Here is a 19,148-nt window from a genome sequence, read left to right on the forward strand (position 1 = left end):
AAAAAACCCCCACCTTATGCATGATTCATACTTACTCAGCATAAAACAGAGCTCTGCCACCATTCACAGAAAGTACGTGCTATCCTCAAAATGGGCAAGGCAAATGTTAGCATGATGGAAAATCAGCTTTGGTGAGCCTGGACTGCACCATAGCCCCTTCAGCTACCTGCTTACACACACTGATGAAGAGCCACTAGTCCCATACTGTCATGGTGCCACAGCATCCTGATGGAAAAAGGGAGTGTTTTACAAGTCCATGATGTCAATTGATAAGAAGAACAACAGGCTTTCCTGGCTCTGTTACTATATTGGGGAGAGATGTCCAGAAGATGGTAGGAGCAGGAGCTGGGACTTGCAGATGGGCTGTTTCCCTTTTCTCGAGGAGGTGACTCCCCGCTCTGCACGGTGGCCCCTCCATGCACCTTCATTTACAGATAGATAGGCATTTTATATACATAAACTTCATTGCCAACGCTAAACTTTAAAAAAAAACCAACCAAACACACAAAATGTAAAGGGCAGAACTGCCATGCTGGGTCAGGTGTGGTGGCTTTGGCTCAGTGGAGCTCCCTTCAGCTGCACCTTCCCTCCCTGGAAAACCAAGATGGGCCCAGGGAGGGGGGACCAAAACTAGTTGCCAGTGGTAACCAGGCCAGTGCTGCCACCCCAGGGTGCAGACAGATATTTTTGGCACCCCCCACTTTGCTGGTGGCACCTCCAGTCAGCACCCCCCCCACACACCCCAGCTCTTCAAGAGCCATGTGGTGTGGTAACCAGTCAAAACCAGTTAAAACCACACTGAAAACAGACAAAACGCCATTGAAACCAGACAAAAACTCAGCAGAACCAGACAAAACCTGCCGAAAGCAGACCAGGTTACCTGATGGCAGCTCTGCTGCCCACAGGTGAAGTGCTGTTGACCTCGGCTGGCTGGTCTCCTCCTCCCGGGACAGGGATGTCATCCTTCCAGTGACATTGTGAAACCTGAGGGCTGCCCTGAGGGGTGAAGGGGCAACAGACATGGCAGGGGGGAGGGTCACCGCCATTTTGGGTGGAGGTAATTTGGGAAGCTTCACGAAGAAAGGCCACAGACATCCTGGCCAGAATGTGTTCATGCCTCTAAGACATGGGGCAGAAAACATCGTAGGTGTTTTTTTGCCAGTTGTGGGGCGCACGAGGCCACCTGCTCAGCTATTTGTCACCCGAACTTTCAAGCAGCGGCCCTTGCCGGCGGGATTTGGCCAAGTGGGGTTGTGACGTTGCCACCTCAGCCAGCAGACTGCAGCCAACACACAGGGAGGGTCACCACGGCTGGGGTGCAGCGCATCCCCTGGTTTTCATACACGTTTATTCTGGTGCACTTTGGTTAAAATATACCGCCAGTTCTTGAGGTGGAGTTGGAGGTCAGAAAAAGCAAAGCCCTGCTTGTGGTGAGCGCGGGATCGGGATCAGTTCCCCCCCGCCTCCACTGTTGGAGCCGATTCCCCTCCTCACGAGGGCCGCCCTCCCCCTCCGCGCGCGCCACCGACTTGTTGTCAGGCAGTTTGGCGCCCGCGCCGCGCCCTGAGGGGCGTGGCCCCGCGCCCCGGCCAATCGAGAGGCGCAGGGGTAAGGCTACACCCGCCCCTCCCGCGGTGGCCTCCTGCCGGGTCTGTGAAGCCGCAGTTCCGGATTGGACGGAAAGGGTTTATTTTCAAAAGGAATCTGCTCTTTCTATTGGGTGAGAGAAACGCCTGTCAGGCTGACGGCGCCTTGTTGCTAAGTCGGGAAGGTGGGAAGCGAGATGCAGCCGCCCCGCGCATTGATTGGCCAACAGGAAGCCGAGAGCCCGCCTCCATCCCCATCGGCCCTGTTGCAGTCGCATAGCTGAGTGACTGACACCCGCCCAACTGCCAGTGAAAGGCCGAGATCCGCACACCGCCCAATAGGAAGGCGCGAGCCGAGGAGTAGGCCGGTGCTGGGGCGGTATGATTGGCAGGCGGGGCGGAGGGAGAGGAGGGCTCGCAGGAGCTGATATGTCCGCCATCTTGGAGCGTCGGTGATGGTGGCAAGCGGTGGCTTTCCCGCCTGAGGGGAGGCAGCCTGGGGCCTGCGGCGGGGCGACGCGCTTGCCGAGGTACGGGCAGGATAGCGGTGAGCTCTCCCCGCCACCGCTTCGAGCGAATCGGCGCTCCGGTGGCGGCTCCTCGGCGGCGCCGCGGGCCTGGCGCCTGCTCCTCTCCGTGCGGGGGGCTTCGGGCGCTCCTCAGGCGCCGCCGGGCTGGGTCCTGGCGAAGCTGTTGGGGGCTGTCGTATGCGGCGCCCCCGCGCCCCCACACCGCTGAGCCCGCAGCGCCCGGGCCACGCGCGATGGGCCACGGCGCGGCTGCGGGGGGCCGCGGGCCTGGGCGCGGCGGGGAAGGCTTGGGCCGCGCTGGGGGAAGCGCTGCCCGCCCGACGCCTCTTTTCTTCCCGTGGCCGTGACGTTGGGTCCTTCGGCAGCTGCTCCGAAGGTTCTTCCCGGTGTCCGTGGCTCTTCATCCCGGGTGGGGAGCCGGCCGGCAGCCGCGGAGGGGCGGGGACGCCGCGGCCGCTCCACGGCAGCTTTTGGGCGCGGAGTGTTGGCGGCCTGGTGTGGCGCGGGGCCGGCCGTGGCGCGGTCGGGGTGGGGGGCGGTGCATTGTTCCCCGGTACACCGGGGGAGCTCTGAACTGGGTGAAGTGTTTTGTCCAGACGGGGGAAGCTGCCTGCCCCGCTCCCTCCCCCGACAGTCACTTGTGCTGTTGCTGTAACTTACAGAACTTTATTCTGGCTTCGCTGTTATCTCTCGGATAATAAAGCAGAGAAGTCTTGCTGATAGCTAATTTTGCATTCACTTTCCTTCTTTAAAATCAGTGCCTCGATAGTCCTGTGAGGACGCTGCTTTTTTTTTTTTTTGGTTGTGAGTTTTTTGTTTTTTAACAAGGCAGCTTCTTTCAGTTAGTTTTTTTTTAAGAGCATAGCAGTGTTTGGGTAAGCTTTAAACGCTGTTAAACACATACAGCAAGATCTGGCTTTGAACCTGCAATTTCTTTTGGTTTGTTTTGCTTTAGTCGCTAAGAATTTCTCGAAGAGGGAAGTAGTGTTAGTCTTGTGTCTTATATGACAGAAATACAATTGTCAGAATAAATATCTCTGTCAGGATAGATGTTATTTAAGTTAGAACAGTAGGATACTTTGAATAGGTGTGTTGCTTATTTTAAAAAAGTGTTCCGATGGAAGAGTACAGAAAACTTAAGAGTGGGTGGATAGCTTTAGGAAGTGTTCCTTGTGAGATGTTGACAACTTAAAAATTAAAGCTTGTGTTACTGCTAGTGATATTCCTTACATTTAAAATCTTCTTCAGTGGAAGGAGTCGAAGTGTACTCTAACAGTGCGGTGTGTGTTTGGGTTTGGATTTGGTTTAATTGGTGTTTTTTTAAAAAAATTGACGAATATGAAGTTAGCTTAAAGTTTCCAGGTAGTATATAAAGTAGCTTGTGAACTGCAGAATTACATGTGTCTTTTTTTTTTTTTTCTGGAATGCTGAAAGATGGGAAGACTCCCTGTTTCAGTGTTCGAAATAGATTACTACAGTTACTTGAACTGCGATGTGCATTTTCAGTATTTCGCAACATATATTCTAGTAAGAGTCTGATTTCTGTGTTATTTATGTTTTCAGTAGCGAGGCATGGACTAACTGTAGCTTGCAAGAGTCTTTATTATAAAAATATAAAAGAACGCTACAGAATTACCTTTTAATATGTAACTTGTTAATGAGGCTTCATGCAAATGTGGTGTCTAGTGTGCGTGTTTATTTCTTTACAGCTTGTAGTTCTAAGTAAGTTATGTTCACTTAACTCATGTTTCCTCCATCTATGATACTGCTTGAATATATGATACATATTTGCTTTCTGTGTGAAAAGCAGAATGTGTATGCAGTATTGAATCCTGCACTTTCCAAGTTAAAGGAATTTATCTTCTAATACTACTAGAAGGTTTTATTTTGGCTAGAAGAACTGCTGAAGACATCTGTTTACAATGAACTTAAGGAAAACAGTGTGTTAAAGTGAAAGTTGTAGTTTAGAAATTCAGGAAAGGGGATCTGTTTGACAGGAATGTCTTTAAGTAGGGTAGTGTATATAGCTTCTTTGTAAGCAGGTTAGATTTATATGTAAACTGATGTGACTGTAATATCTTTGAATTCTTTTAAATAGAGATCAACAAGTCATTATTATTTCTTGATGGAATTAAAAATACTAGTTTGTGTGTCCCTTTACTGCCTGCAAACTGTTCACTCTATTGACTTGCTAAAATGAGAAAAATGTGACTGTTTCCTTCAGAACCCTTCTCTGTTGCAGTTAACAGAGGTGATGCTATAACCTGTATACCAATCAGAGAATCAGATGATATTCTAAGAGTGAAATTCAAGTGAACTCTATTAAGAGTGGAATCTGAATTTAGCAGTATTAAAGCAGAAAATTATATATGTAGTTAACAGATGGTTAGAGAGTGAACTCTGTTGTTATGGCTCAACAGCTTTACTTCTCTACTCAGTTTAAGCTTGAAATGCATGTACTATGAAACACTAAAGAGCTGGCTCAAAAACAGCCAGTATGGGATTGAAGCAGTCAGAAGGGAGGAACATTCTGAAGAACACTCTGGTCCTTTCTCTCCGCTGATGTCCACTTTTGTCCAACTGCTTAAAAAGCCTTGAAGTATGTATTTACTGAACTCTGCAGTTAGTTAAGATCCTTCTGTATCAGTATATTGAGATAAGACATTTTCTAGCTTCAGTGTTTGAGCATACTACACTACATCTTTGTAGGTAGGAGGCTTGCATGTTCACTTCTCACATGTAACTGGGTTAGTTTATGGCCTTTGGAAGCTATGATGGAAACCGTGGCTTTTCTGCTTGGGCAGAAGAGGCACTAGTATGAGCATAGTGATATGCTTCTGTAGTAAGGTAGGCTGTCTTAAGCATATTGCCTGCCATCTAGATTCATCTCTTATAGTAGCACCTTCATCTGTGACCCTTAAGATTGCTGTGTCCTCTGTTATTTTGTGTGCCAAGTTTAGGAGTAGTCTGTTATCTCAAAGTAGACGCCACATCCAAATTCTAGAAGACCAGATGTCTGATTGGATTATCCAGAGAGCAAGATGTGGAGCCATTGTTTTTGGCAAAACTTTTCCAGAATAATAAAGCAAGTAGGGATAAATGAGAAATAATATCTTGCTTGTTTCACTTTGTCAAGTTGGAAGAAGAGAGCAAAGAACTTGGGAAACTATTTAGAGATCATGTTTGATCCTGATATTTTTCAGGGTGGGAGGTAGCCCTGAATGATCAGTCAGAAAATATGTAGGTAATATGAACGTAATGTTGAAAGCTTTGCATAGTGTGTTTAATTGTTTTTGTGGTGTGTCAGGGTGCCAGCATCTGTTTTAGAAACCATATGCTACTAAGCAACTAAAGTAAAATGTTTTTCTATTCTTGGATGTTATATGCAGCTCTATAGCTGACTTGGGACACTTCTCAGGAAATGGGATAGACTGAATTGATAGGATCAGGAAGACGTTTGGTATAAGCTGTTAGCAACTTGCGTGTTTATGGAATAATTCTTCACACAATATTGGGAAGGAATCTGTTACTGTAAAATACGAGACAATTTATGACCTTTGTGTATTTAATAATTTCCATAAAGTGCCAGGAAGCATGTTTGAAGTGGTATGTGTGATTTGGAGCGGGTGAAGAAGTTCCCAACTAACCCTTTGACTGTTCTTTATTCTTGTTGTTACTCTGTATAACCATCCCCTAATCCTGTTAAATGGGTGTATCTTTTCATCTTCCATGGGACTTAAACTTGGAATGCTCAGTGACAGAATTTATGCAATGTGTTGCATGCCAGCGGTGGAGAAGAATGCCAAAAGGACCTCAGTGTACAACTGTATGGAACTATGAAGCTGTAATACTCTTCTGGAGTGGTGGTATGTGTTGCTAGGCATGCTGGCAAAATGGCTAAGAAGAGCACCTATGAAATTGGTAGTGAGGATTTGGTTAAAGATGTGACGAGGAGCAGAACTGGGTAAAAAAACATGAATGTATGCACAAGCAGAAACCGCCCCATAGTGACATTTGTGGGTTTAGTTAGCTTCCTTGGAGGAAGTTTGAGAACATTCCTATTTCGTTTAGAATGAGATAATTCTAAGCATTTATATGCAGTCTGAGTTGTGTATCTGCGAGGAGATGGAGTACATGACCTAGTGGTCTCTATCCTGTGTCCACTGGGTCTTCTGGAAAATGAGCACTGAAAGACCATAGGCCAGCTCTTGTCAGTTGTGCCAGAAGATACTTCTGAGCATGAAGAAAACTAAAGCCTTGTTGTAATGACCGAGCAGGTCCTGCGTGAGGCTTGTGAAAGGGCCATGTGATTTCCAGTTTGGTAAAACATGGTTGGGACTCAGGATGGAAACTTCCAATTTTTTTTAGTAAAAACTAGTGACTTGTTTCTGAGTTGATTAAATATGTTCTAGAATATAACAGTTCCAGTACCGAACACATTCTCATTGTTACTGTAGAGCAAGTGAATCTTAGGCCACTTTTATCCCTGCTGCTCAGTGGCACAGTTCCCACCCTCAGTGACCACAGGCAGAGTTTCTAACTGGATCTGAGTATATAAAGTAAGGTACTATTGTGTAAATTTAACTTCTCCTAGAGGTTTTTAGAGTGAATCTCATTATTTCCCAAACTAGTAGTAGAGAGAAAGATGCTTTCTGTAAACGTATGTTACATTATTCTAGAAGAGCAAAGCATAAGATGCTAGTCCCCAGTTAGGTGGTGAACATTTCTCACTTGTAGTAGTGCTCTAATTGATAAATCAAAAACAAGTTAATCAAATTTCAAGTAGTGCAATACAGTCAGTACAGTGGCTGTAGGCAATGCTAGTACAGATGTGAATACAAGTTTTTTTTTTTTCATTGTACTGTAACTGGTTTGAGTGGTTGAGTTAGAGCAGAAAACGAGGGAGTAATAGACATTTCTAAAGGCTTGACTTGCTACAGATTCATATTACTTCAGTTCTACTTACATTGTGAAAGCAGTATCAGCCGCCGCCTCCACAGGGTGAATTTTTCATCTTTGTATGGCAGTGGTTATACAGATAGTGTTTCTCATATAGAAACTATAAAAATACAATGCTATTTGCTTTTATTTTGTCTAAGGATAGTGGAAACCAAGTTTTATGGGGTTTTTGTTTGTGGTTTTTTTTACCACTAAGTTACGGTAGGGCAAAAATCATAGGTAAGGTCTTGGTGAAAAACTTCTTTCTGTGAAACACACTGTAACCTTACCTTTAAAGCAGACATAGGGCTCTCTTCATGTTCAGTTCTTACTTACCATGTACTACTTTGACCAGGCTCCAATCTAAAGAGCTCAGCTGAAAACTTTAGGACTTGTTTGAACCACAGTAATTCATATTATTTCTTCTCTTAGTGCCTTGACAGACTTGCCAGATATCCAGGTATCTTTGGAAGCTAAGTCTTCTAGAAAATATTTAGTAGTAGATTATGTTTGTTTGAGAAATTTAGCTGCTGTCACCAAAAATCTTGAAAAAGGATGGGAAGTCTAGAGCCTGCTAAAACAAAGCTGTGGTGGTGGCAGGGACAGATCCACTTTGGGTAGGTGGATTTCCTGTTTATGTTGTGAGTGGCTTGCATCTACAGGAAACCAACTTCCATGTCATGTTGATACTGGTCAGCGTGCATTCCAGATGGAAGTCCATTTGAAAATTGCAGCAGCATAGGGGTTGTATTCTTATCTTCCACGTTTCTCTTTCTGGCTGTTATGAAGGAGGAGCTTGTCACTGCTCATGGCATTTCTGAGGGCTGATAACATTTTGGTAAGTGTTTTTTTCCCTGCCTGTGAGTGACAGCTGTAGAAGTTAGACTGAACTGGCTATGAAGTAGTCGCTTCTTCCTTTTGGCTGTGACAAACAAGCATTTATCAAAGGATCCTTCTGTGTGTGTGTATTTGATGCTGATCATGGGCTTTTTGTTACAGCTTCAAGCCACATTTAATGGCAAAAAGATGTTGTATTTAGATGAAATTTGTCTGATAAAGGAGGTGGTAAAGATAACATTAGTGAGAGGTCTGCGTTTCTTAATGGTCAACATAAAAACCCTAAATGTGTCTTTTCATGCTGCTTGCCTTTACTGTAGAGATTAGTGTGCTGTTTTTGTTTTAGCAAGTGGCCCTTCAAAGAAGGGAAGTGGAGGAAGATTTAAAGGCAGAGCCTATAGAAACCCAGTAGTTGATGGTGTAAGACCACTGCAGAACTTTCTGAGCTCTGCAGGTTGTAAGAAAAGGTAATCGCAGTCATGACTGTGAGTTGATAATAGTATTCAATGCTTAATTTTAATTAACTGTTAGATACTTGTAAAACTTTACAATTCCTTTTGCCATTACTGAGTCCTTCCTGTTGCTTTACCTGTGGTGTTATGGGATGTCTTTCCTCATTTAAAAGGGATTTACTTTGCCGTCAGATAATGAAAGCTGTGTTTTTGAGGCCAAGGCTCTTTTCTAGTCACAATCCAAAAGTTTATAAATTTTGCTGTGAGACCAGTAATGCGTGTTTGGGGACTGAAGTTGCAACTTGACTATTTCTGAACCCATTATAAATATTTGAATGATTTTATTTCTCAGTAGTTGTGCCAGGTCCACTTGTCTTATTATTATGATTTCAGTCAGATGGGCACATACTTTTTTTTTCTGTGGCTGTCTGTTCCGGTATGCTGTCCTGCTATACTTAAGTGTTATTTATTTATTTTGAGCACAGCCCACCCACCCCCAAAAAAGACTAGAACCATGATGTGGCTGAACTGAGTACTAGCCACACCTGGCTTGGATGTTCTGCTTCAAAAATGCAATTTATAAATACAAATTAATCCCTAAATCTCTAGTTACTGAATAGGAAATGTAGTTGCCCAGATTGGAATTGTAGAGATGGGATATCAAAGGCAGACCAGGGCGGGGGGGGGGAGAAAAATCTGTATCTCTTACATATATGGGTGTCTGAAAAACCCTTAGGTTGTTTGATATCTTTTGTAATATAGGGAAACACCTGTGGGTGTCAGATCTCTTTCATTATAGGAAACTGGCTTCCTTTCAGGATATAACAGAAAGCAATGAAGTTAATGCTGGTACAGTATCTTTTTCTTTGAAATACACTGGTCCAGCCCTCCCCTTCTCTGGACTTGGGAGTTCTGGAGTTTAACTTGCACTCATCAGAAAAATATGATAGCCAGAATAAGGCTGGAGACTAGAATGCAGTGAGGTTGCTTTTTGCCCTCCCATGTTGAAGTTGTAGCCCCATGCAGCCAAGAATGAAATTATTGATAGATACAATAGAAAATTTGTAACTATGGTGCTGATCTCATCCTCATGAGAGGGAGGGATTACAGGTTATCTCAATGTCTAACTTTTAAAATTTATTAGAGATTGTGAAGATTAAGGTCTTCTCTAGAAATGTGAATTGGTAATTGATGTTATATAGTGGAACTACTAAGCAGCAGAAAAGTAAAAATGGTGAATCTGTTTTACTGTTAAGAGGGTTTTTGTAGAGAGAAAAAAGCGATCTCAATTTTTTTAATATAGGAAAAACTTCAAGGAACAGCCAGTGAATCCATCCCCCCCAAAACAAACTGACAGTTGAAAATAAAGAAAGGAAAGTTGGGAAGGGAAATAGATGAAGTTGTCGTCTTTTAATTGCAGCTAAACCTCCTATAAAGTTTTGGTTTTAGATCTTCCAAGCATTTCAAACTAAGTTAATTTCTGTGCCACTTGCCCTACGAGTGACTTGTCTTACTACCATTCCATGAAGTCTTACTTGGCAAAATCTGTGTGGAACCCTAAATGTTACTTAACAGGATAAAAGAATTAAAGACTTAAATTCAGGGCTTAAGTAAATTGACTTCTAAGTTTCTGCTCAGCAGGGCATTGCTTTTTAGGGCTATTATAAATGCCATTGTAAGTTCTGAGCTAACAGTTTAAATGGCTTGCTTTCAAAGAAAGTTTATTCTTCAAATCCCTTGAGTAGGCATAGGGCACAGAAGTATCAGTTTTCAGTAACTGTAAAGTATCAATGCAGTTGTTGGTAACTATTTGTCTTGCATTTGGATTAATTATAACATTGTTATTTCATAGAATCATAGAATGCTTTGGGTTGGAAGGGACCTTAAGGCTCATCTAATTCCAATCCCCTTTCCAGTTGCCTGTGTTGCTCAAAGCCCTGTCCAACCTGGCCTTGAACACTTCCAGGGAGGGGGCATCTACCACTTACCTGGACAACCTATTCCACTAATTCCTAGTTAATAAAGTAACACTTCATGTTGAGAGTTGACACCTCTTCTTGCAGTGGGAGAAAACTGTTGACAGATACATTGGTGGCTAGAGAAGGGACTTGTAGGAAGGAATGGATGCTAGAAGTATGTTGTTGAATTATTGTGTTATAGCCCTATCTTCAAAGAGGGTGAAGAAACAGGCAGTTTAACAGTAAGAGTTATTTGAAAACAACATTGTATCACTAAACTATGACATGTTGCTTGAATGGTTTTTTTTTAAACTGTTTGCATGAATATATTAGTGCACTTATGATATTGCACAACTGAGGATCCCTTCAGTGTGAAGATTTAGAATATGAAAGTAATCTCCCTTTGAAAACAGTTTTCTTTAAGAAATGTTACTAAATCTTTGAGGTAGACTTGACCTGTAGTTTGCCACTTGAAACTATGGTAGGATTTTGAAAGACAGTGTGTAACAAATGTATTATTCTGATGCTTCAGAGAGAAGCATTGAACTAAAGCTTTAAAAAGATTATCTTGAAGATTACAGAGAAAACAGAGTAGGTTTGGCACTTTCATATAAAACTTTGACTTTTTCTTCATAAGTAGGGTGCATGTTGCAGTTGGAAGAAGGTGGCTTATTCTGTTGGGCAATCTTGACTTCTCTAGTATTGTTCATCAAAATAGAGTTCTGTGGGAAAGGCATACTTTTGTTCAGGGGAGGCACCAGAGGCATCTGTGCCTGAAAAATGTGGTGTAATTGCAATGTGCGTGGTTTGTAAAACACAGCATGGCAAAACTCAAGATTACTGGAGTGATTTGCTCCAAAATATAAATTGCCTGGGGGGTGGGGGAAGGAGGAAGAAAGATAATAACTTAATAGCCACTTCAAACTCTTATGTACAAGGTGCCTTTTCAGTTGATCTTTCATTATTTTGCTGGGTTTCTGATATCTCTTTTAGAACTTATTTTTCCATAAACCCAAATAATGATATTCATTAAACTTCTGTAGGTGAGACTTGGTGAACTCTTCTCATTCAAAGCTGTTTTTTCTTAGTTTTGTAGCTGATTCTCTCAGAAAAATAAAGCAAGTCATGCCTCTCTCTCTAGTTTCACTATGTAGTGCTAAGTGCTCGTTGTTTAAATAACATGGGGCAGGGAGCTTTCTAGCACTTTATGGTGGTAAAATGCTTGTGGAGGATATTGAATTTCTACTCAGATGTCTTTGAGTGACAAGGTAACCCAACTGATTGGCATCCAGTACTTAACTGACATTCCATATATATTAAAATATTGTTATTTTCCAACTACTTAACTTCATCCTCAGGATATCTGCAGAGATGGGGAAGCAGCTGTATAGACTCTTCCCAAATGTATGGAGTATGTTCTCTAAACAAACGGAGAGTGCTCTTACTTGGTTGAATGCTCAACTAAAGCCACAACGTTGGCACTAAACTAGGGAAGATTTCAGATGGCACTAAAGCATTTGTCTAAATGCAGATACCAAGATTTAGTTAAGCAAGTGTGGTAAAGTAGCGTCACTTCCCTTTTATCTAGGTGCTGCTGCTGTATTTTATTTCTCTAGCTTGACATTGGAATAACTTTTCTACTTTTGTACTAGGGTTTGTATTGATAAACATGAAAATTTGGAGATTGTAGAAATAAGTATACATGGGGCTTAAGCTTTTTTGTAAGTGAAGTTAAATTAGTAATCTTTCCCCAAGAGGTAAATCAAAATCAAACATTTATTTTAACCTGCTTAATTTAAAGATTAAAAGAGGAATTATGTTCAATTTTTCTTTTCATGCTATTGGACCTGCACAGTCTTTGAAGAGTGTTAGGGATTTCAACTTCCAGTCTGAAAAGCAAAAGGTGTTTCTGATACTGTCATGTTAGGGGAGCATTAGCCTGTGTGTGCATGCAGGGTGGGTTGATTAGTTCTGTCAGTTTTCGCAGGATCTGGTAGCACAGAAATCATAGTTAATATATTTAGTGATGCGGTTCTTGATATCCTAATTAAAAGGGCAGTCTCGCCTGACATCTTCAAAATGTGCAGCTGTCAAAACTTATAAAACTTACTTTAATAGTTTTGTAAACCTTAGTATGAGGAAAAGCAGGAGGATAATCTCGCCCACAGCCTTTAACTAGTGCAGTTCAAGTAACCTGCAGTGAAAATGCAGGTTACCTGAGCAACAGTTCTGAGGAACCTTTAAGGAAAGTGAAGAGTCAAACAAGAAGCGACAGACAGCTTTGGATTTAATTTTGAAGTTGCTGTCTCAGTGAAAGGGTCCACTCTAATTCTGGCAGCAGCTATAGCTGACTAGAGCTTCAGAAGGCAAAACATTGGCAGGCTCCTAGAGGCTGCTAACTTCAGCTTCTGAACTGCAAACAATCTTAAGTATTCTTTTTGCCAAGACTTAAGATTTTGCATAAAAAAAGAAAGCTCTTAAGACTTGAATGCACTGTCTATACAGAAAGAACACTCTGGTGTCCTAGTTGCTGAAATAAGCAGCTTTCTTCTACCTCCATGTATTTTCATGCACCTCAAACCTTGAAAGTTGGACACAAATCAGATTTTAATCAGTGAGGTGAAAAAGAGGATGAACTTGTTTATCTGAACAGTTAAAGGCTGTTCAGAGAAAATGGGTATGTTCACATGATACGCTACAGTGCCTTGGTAGAAATGCCCAAGCCAGTTATGCATATGCTTTTGTTTAGTGTGCTGTGCTGAGTAGTGATTTGGGTTCAAAAGCTGTGTGGCCAGTTAACGTGTTGTACTCGGGTTAATTAAGGGAAGTGTGAGACAGGGCTGAGTAGCTTTGGTACAGCAAAGTGTCTGATGCAGCTGTATTGCCCTCTAGTAGCACTGATTCTAGTACTACCTCAGGGAACTCTTTATCATACTATTGCTTAATACTGGTAAGCATGTCCAAACACAGTCTTCTCATCTCTAGCCTGCTCTTTCAGCAGTGTTCCATCTGGTTGCAGCAGAGTGGGACGGGTTGAAACGCTGAAAACTAATCCTGTGGCTCAAGTCATGCACAGAACCAGTGCAGCCATGGTGACTGTATCCCTGTGATCTGAGACTTGAAGAAAAAATCCAAACTCACACACCTTTTGAGAGTACTGACTGGAAGAGAATAGAATTAATGCTTAAGAAGAAGAAACCTCTGCTAAAATTCATGCACCTAACCTTAAGGCTGTCTCTGTAAATTGCGATAGTTTTTCCCTAAATGTTCAGACCGAACGGGAAGAGTGTACTGTTGAAGCAGTCAGTCAACATGACTGATTTTTACATTTCCAGAGTACAAGAGTTCGGGACTTGTTTACACTTTCAGATTATCAGGTGGTTGAGATAATAGTAGAACTGATGTTGGTTGTACAAAGTCAGCCTTCTACGTCATCTTCTTATTTATCATCAGATTCAGGAGAACTTTTACTCTGCAATCCTGCAGCAGGCCGAAGGTGATATAATTTGGGGCAAAACCAGAAGAGGCAAATCCTGGTTGCCCGGTCCCTAATGGTGGTTCCCCCTTCCTTGGCGGTGCTGCCCCTGGTGATTGACAGACCCTTTGAGCTGTTGCAGCATGTGGACTTGGCAGAAAAACTCCTTCCCTTCTTCATCCACCAACTGCATTTGTCACCTCTTAAAGTCCACCCCTTGGAACTGACTTGGCAGAAGTTTGAGCAGTCTTGGGCAGCCAGCAGAGGGACTCTGCACGGCAGGGGGTGGTGCGGAGCTGCTTTTTGTAGCCTCCTGTAGTGCTCCTGTCAGACCAGAGGGAATTTCAATCCTGGGCCTCATCCTGTGTGTGGGTGGTGACATTTCAGCATACAAGTGTGCACTGTAAGCAAGGTGTTTGGAACTGAAAGCCAAAGCGTTCAGAGTTTAAGTCCTCGCATAAGGGAGCCACTTCTTAGTGTTTAAAAGTTGCCTTGGTTATCATGCAGATTTTTTAATGAACTTCACTAGTTCACAGTTTGGAATTCTGAACTAGATCAGATGCAGTAATTTCTCTGCCCTTCATCTGTCTCCACCCTACCAAATTCATGGTGGTGGACAACATTTTGAGGCCACGTTTATTTTCTTTGAAGACCATCTGTTCAAGGGGTTGCTTATATAAAAGTTTTTGGGGAGAGGTGTTCCTGATTAACTTCTGTAGTAAGCCCTAAGACATGGATGTTCTAAGGAGAACATGTTACTATTTTTATTTTTCCCACCAGACATTTGGAGAGGTGTGTGGTAAGGAGCAATGATGAGTCTTAAATGATGATTTCACAGTGCTCTGCCTTGAGCATTAACATTGAACAGTTTTGTATTGCTAGACTGTAACTTCACTGGGAAATCTTTCTGGGCCAATAAGCCAGGGGAAAAAGGGAAAAAGAAATCTATTTTTTACTTAGGCACAGTGTTGCATAAAAACACTTGCATTTGTTCTGAGTACAATATAGCCCAAAGAGGGAATAGAACTAAACCATGCAGTGGCCTATGCTTCCCATTACTAATTGTTTGTTCAGACACCTTTATTGTTCCTGAAGAGATGCTGGTGTTCTGCTAGTGGGTTTGTCAGCCCCCATGATGGGCTGTGGGGGCTAGGAAAAGAAACTGGAATTTTTTCACTGGGGTGTTTTACATTGCAAAAACCTAATTATAACAACTTTATTTCAGATATAGTAGGTTATATAAAGTTACTGTTTTGAGTGCATGGAATGAATTACTGTAAGAGCAGCACTATTCAGTAGCTTGCAGTTCTTGCCTTTTTTTTTTTGCCAGGATGCACAAATGTTGCAGAGGGACCTGTGTAGTTTCAGTGTTTGGGCCAATAGAGATACATGGGAATGGTTTTAGAAGTAAGCATGTCCCAGTTCATGCAGCATTAGTAAAACTTCTTTAGTCTTGTTTATGGCAGCTAGTCACATAGTGGTTCACTTCTCTGTCTAAAAAAGTGTAAATAAAGTTCATCAGGTAATACTTCAGAACAGGGTTTACCATGCTGTTACACTTCACATGAAGATGGATGCTCTCCTGGATAGTTGTGCCTTGCTTTAGGTTTCAGGTATATCGGATAAGTGTGAGCATGGATATGTTCTAGTGGTGATGAGTGTTCATAGTTTTGTGTTTGAATGTAATATGTATACAAGACAATTCTTCCATCCTATCTTCAGGTTTAAATTTTTGGTATCTTCCATCATGGCCCCACTTCTGCCTGACAGAAGTACCATGTTAGTGTGGCTGAACTATTGCTGGATGTGAGCCATCCCTGGATATAGGAAAGCCAGATTTTAAATAGACTTGAACCTCACCCAATCAGTTGGATCATTTTATTATTATTATAAGGAAAGAACTCCCGTGGCTTTTCTTTTTTTCATACTGGAGTCCCTTTCAATACCTAATCTGTGCTGTGGATGGGAACAGTCTCAGCCAATAAACCATCTATACCACTGAGTGGAAGTCATTCTTTAAACCAAACTCTCTACTCCTGTAGAGTCTGAGGAGGACTGAAAAAGTCCTGATTGACCAGAGCAGGCTTCTGGTGGAATACCCTTCCCAGGGTATGCTCTAATACTTGCAGTGCTAGTATCTTGTTAATTTTGATTACACTAGTGTTTTTATTTTCCTATATAATCCTACTGCATTGAATTCAGAACCTGATTGTTCTGGTGCTGAACAGTGATATTTAGACACTGAAGTTTTCAAACACAAAGAGGAATAGAGAAATACCAGAAAGACATCCTTGTAAGGGGAGTAATAATAGTGGTTTTCATTTGGATAGTTTTACTGGCAATTGAAATCTCTGTGGACAGTGTCTTAAGAATTTGCAAACTCTTCTGACAGTGCATTAAGCTAAGCAGCCGCCTTATTTTGCTCTCACATGACACAGTTGAGGAAGTGATGTTCTCTCCCTTCTTGGAGCTCTTGTTTTGAAACGTGTGCATTTGAAATGCAGAAATAATTCAGTGAAACTTTAGTAAAGCAAACTAGGTCTAGTAAACTTACTTACTTTTTCTGCTCTAGTTAGTCACTTGACTCACAAGGGATTGGCAAATCTACTTGACATGTAGACCTGAAGGACTATGGATGAAAAACACATGACTCTTGAAAGTATTATGGTCAATGTATTGCATTGACTTTCAGTTCATGTGTATATTGGTTACTAAAATAACCTTAGGGAAAGTTGTGTTTAGTGTTTGTGTACATTAAGGCTTGGAGTCTTTGTGCTGTTGTGAATAAAATGCAAATGTGCTGTCTATTGGTTCCAGAACTGTTGGAGATAAAAAGCAATGTGGTATTTCAAGCCACAAAACTTACTAGCCCTAACAAAGCTAAGAAAAAACACTTTTATTGGGTGATTGTTTAACTAGAATGCAAGAATTTCTTTTAGTTCAAGAGGAATTTATTTGTAGTGTATATCTTTAGGTTGGCAGAGACTGTTAAATCATCTGCAAAGATCATGAAACAGCTTTGAAGACACAGCTGCTTTAACACAGAAGGTGTAAAGTTAAATCATTCTTCTCTTTGGCAGAGTACTCAAAGTGCTTTTGAGGTCTGTGGTTTGGGGTTTTTTTTTTTTAGCTGAAGATATATTTGTGACAAACTCTGATAGCAGAGCTTTTTGGACAAATACTAGGTAGCCACTGACATGAATTAATGAACATGCTCGTATATTTGCTGCCCTTCTTAGTTGCTAGTACTTCTACTTTTTTTTTTCCAAGAACAATATTACCCATGTTCCCAAAAGAAACAAAAGTCTTGTCTTGATTGAAACCTGCATTAAAAAAGCAAAGTCAAAAAGCCCTCTAACTGGTGGAAAGGGAAGGTGAATGTTTGTATTAGAAATTCATCTTAAAACTGCCAGAAACAGTACATGAGAAAGAAGCATCAATTGATAGGATGCTACTTCTTGCCTAACTGGTGTTGACCAAAGCACAGGCAGGTAAGTGTCACTCTGAAGCCAGTTATGGATATCTGATTAAGCTCTTCAATGTTACTTTGCTTTACATTCCAAGTATTAAACTATCAAAAGCAGGGGTTGTCTTAAAGATGAATTTTAGGTGACCAAATTCTGTCTTAAAAGAGCTGGTTACTTTATAAGTCTATATGTGGTTTTTCTAAGATAAACTGATTTCAAATTGAAACTGGCTGAATTGTTTATACAGACATGCCAAAATACTGGCATTCTTAATGCTTGTCTGTTTATTTCTGTGCAGGTTTGTGGATAAATCAGATGTTACTATAACAAGAGAATAGTTACGAGGATAGAAAAGACTGCTGCAAAAACCTCTAGTAATGGGTATTTCTAGGTCTGGAGATGTTACTTCATATGAAATTGCTCATAGTTTATAAAAGAAGTCTGGATTTGTGTTAGATTCCATAGTCAAGCGTAAGTTATGAAGGCAGTTTTATTTTAATGAGGCAATGAAGTTTCTTCCTTTGTCTCCCCAAAGTATAGGGGGAATGTTTAATTAAAGTTGGTTTAAAAATTGTGAAGTATTTCAGATGACAAGCTGCTTTTGAATTTATTCTCAGAGTATGCTGCACTAAACTGATACTTTCCTTCCTAGCAAGTTTCCTCCTTCAGTTCGTATGTTTTACTCCCTGCAAAGCAATGCTTAGTATTCATGCAGTTGTTGAGCTATTGAATAGAACCTGTTAAGTGTTAAATTAAAATGTTTTTTTTGTCGTTGTAGGAAGAAATCTGCTTCATCTAATTCAAATCCTAATTCAGTCCTGCTAATCTGCTAATACTGTAGATTGAAAGATTTTTTTGCTGTTGCCAGGATACCCTGTAATGGGCAAGGAGCCTGAGAGAATACAAATCGTTCTGTTTTTTTAACTTAAACTTTTGTGTTTAACAGGTAAGAAACTATTAAAACTTCACCTACAGCAGTAGATTTAGCTTCTGCATCTGTAAAGCCTTGTCTTAAACTTTAAGTGGTTCCTGAATGTTTTTCATATCCCTGATGTCCACTAAAGGCTTATTTACCTGATTTCTGTAGGTTCACATTTACCATCTTCTAAGCTACACTTCCTTCTGCAGTGCAGACTTTGTGGCCATTCCTTCCCTTTCCTTGCAGCTTTTTTCTGAGTACTTTTTCTAGCTGGCTGTTTCTAACTTTTGTCTTTTAACCCACCCTGCTGTTGCATTATCTTCTTTCTCTGTTCTGCTTTGGTCATACAATGAGAATCAAGGGTCATCTAGACACACTGTTGTGGTTATTCTATTTGTTTTACAGGGAACATGTTTTAAAGTGTTTTGGTTTTGTGCCAGGAGGTGTATCTGCTGCCCAGCCTCCAATTCTTTGGAAGAGTTTCAAAGCAAATGTGTTCATGAACTGACATATATTAGGTATGGATGATGTTTAGCACTATAGGTTATTATATTGAAGTATGGTAACACTGTCTTCTGCAATTGATTTTTTGGCACTAAACTGCATGCTTCAGTGTTAAATTGCCTTCTGGGTAGCTATGCATTGTTTAGCTTGCTTTTTGTAATATTATGAAACCATCTACTTTTCTCAGTACATAGATAGCTTCATTTCCATTTTGAAGATAATTGGGAGAATTCTGTAACCAGTGAATATTTTAAATGTGTAAATGTTTGGCTGTTGAAGTGGAGTTATTACAAAATGATTCATCTTTTCTACTTGGGCAGGGGAGATCAGTGTCTGAATCTGTAGTTATTGCAGGTAATTAAGATCTATATTTATTAACACTTATTAACCTGTGGTTTGAGATAGTGTAGGAACTGACAGGGATACGCTTTTTGCTTGGTATAAAATTGCTCTTGTAACTTCATTGCAAACTGTAGATTTCA

At 41.3% G+C, this 19,148-nt stretch overlaps 1 protein-coding gene across 17 annotated transcripts in view; it reads left to right on the forward strand.

Annotated features, from left to right (window-relative positions):
* Positions 1–1,754: 1,754 nt before the first annotated feature.
* The window catches only part of PPP6R3 (protein phosphatase 6 regulatory subunit 3), a 64,231-nt gene continuing 46,837 nt past the window's right edge, over positions 1,755–19,148 (forward strand). For 5 of the 17 annotated variants that reach the window (XR_012625377.1, XM_074841793.1, XM_074841797.1 and 2 more), the window contains exons 1-3: positions 1,757–2,116; positions 18,022–18,189; positions 18,568–18,680. The gene's annotated coding sequence lies outside the window, so the exon portion shown is untranslated. Of the gene's footprint in view, positions 2,117–18,021; positions 18,190–18,567; positions 18,681–19,148 lie in introns of all 17 variants that reach the window. The other 12 variants (XM_074841786.1, XM_074841789.1, XM_074841802.1 and 9 more) reach the window with 7 other exon arrangements.

Source organism: Strix aluco, chromosome 16 (assembly GCF_031877795.1).
Source record: "Strix aluco isolate bStrAlu1 chromosome 16, bStrAlu1.hap1, whole genome shotgun sequence".
Taxonomy (NCBI): domain Eukaryota; kingdom Metazoa; phylum Chordata; class Aves; order Strigiformes; family Strigidae; genus Strix; species Strix aluco.